Below are 1,787 nucleotides of genomic sequence, written 5' to 3'. Positions count from 1 at the left end.
AAACGAGTTTTGTAAAATAAATTTACTCGAAACCGGGCCTCGGTATTCTATTCATTAGTTTTTTTCTTTTTTACTCAACCTATGTTAAGTAATAATGTGGGTTAAAATGCGATATTGCAAAACCCCTTGGTTATAAGAATACCAAACGAGGTTTAAACGAGTGTTCGGGTTTGTCGGTTTGAGACTTGATAATTGACCAAGCTCACATTTAACTTCCCAAATAATAAATGTTATGAGATAACTCAATAAAATCAAAATAGACTTAACCAAGTATGTAGTTCTATTGTGAAGAACCTTAACGTTCGTTAGAGAGTATACGACCTTATCGGTTCGAACTTGTTATAAGATCAAGTTGGTTACCGACATGCCAAGTATGTTTAGAAATTAACTAAAATGATTTAAAATATAATCTTGAAGAAAAAATATGAGTTTTGGTGGCTAAAAACACACTTGTGTGTCTTAAGCGAGTGAACTCGGTTTAGTTTCGGTTTTTGGTTCGGTCCTTGACTCGGAATAAGACCGAGGATGGTTACCACATACCCAATTACCATGGAACTTGTAAAATAACTTATAAATAATAATACTCAAGTTTTACATTCAAAAAGTTAATAATAAAGCTTTTAAACAAAAGTTTGGTTTTTGGTTCGGTCCTTGACTCGGAATAAGACCGAGGATGGTTACCACATACCCAATTACCATGGAACTTGTAAAATAACTTATAAATAATAATACTCAAGTTTTACATTCAAAAGTTAACAATAATGTTTTTAAACAAAAGTTCGGTTTTTGGTTCGGTTCTCAACTCGGGATGAAACCGAGGCTAGTCACCACATACCCAATACCATGTAACTTGACAAATATGAACAATAAACTAAAATATGTAGAAGTTAAGCAAGTATAACAAGTTATATGGTTTGATTTGTTAAATATATAAACAAGGACTACAAAGTCCTCCATGTAATCTTGCCTTACTAGCCCGATATTTCAACCGGCCGAGACCGGAGAAATGAAAGACCGAAGGTAAACAAGGAGTGTATATTATATATATGTTGTAACATCAAGCTTTAAGTATTGAGAAGTTAGTTAAAATGAAAGATTAGCTTATGAAGAACAACCTTAGAATTCAAGAATTTGAGAGAGAAATGAAGAAATGAGCAAGCACAAATGAAAAAGATGGGTGTGTATATATAGGGTAAGTTGAATGGGTCTTTCATAAAGGGTGTTTCATGAAAATGAGTTGGTTATAGACCCAAGAAAGCACAAACTACAAATGGGTCCTTCAAGTTTCCATTTTGGTAGTTTTAGTCCCTGGAGTTTGTTTTTGAGCGTTTTCGGGGAATTTTAAGAACCGAAAAGGGTGTTTTTTTTATCCAACAACTATAAAACAAATATTTAACATACAAATCATCATTTTGATAATATCGAAAGGTTCGGGATACAAAATGGGTCGGGTTTACATTAAGAATACAAGTATAAAATAACCCGAAATTGACAAATGACACAAGTATATTATACATACATAGTAACTCATTTTCGTCAGTGGTGTTTTTGTCTTTTTATTCAATGTTAATTAAACTTATTATTATTATTATTATTATTATTATTATACAGAGACTAAATGCGAAGTTTGGCGTCGCATGTCCATGTTGCAGTAAGTGATTATGTCATGTCATTGTTGTATTATTATTTTTTTATGTTAATTTTTTAACTTACAACTTTGTGTTTACAGCTTTGTGTCGCCGCTGTTGACTTCCGATATCAGACAAACATGACGGAAATTCGCACCG

The sequence above is a fragment of the Bidens hawaiensis genome, unplaced genomic scaffold, assembly GCF_021521415.1.
Source record: "Bidens hawaiensis isolate Kalapana, Puna unplaced genomic scaffold, B.hawaiensis_p1.1 tig00048377_1, whole genome shotgun sequence".
NCBI classification, from domain to species: Eukaryota; Viridiplantae; Streptophyta; class Magnoliopsida; order Asterales; family Asteraceae; genus Bidens; species Bidens hawaiensis.
This window is presented reverse-complemented; position numbering follows the sequence as displayed.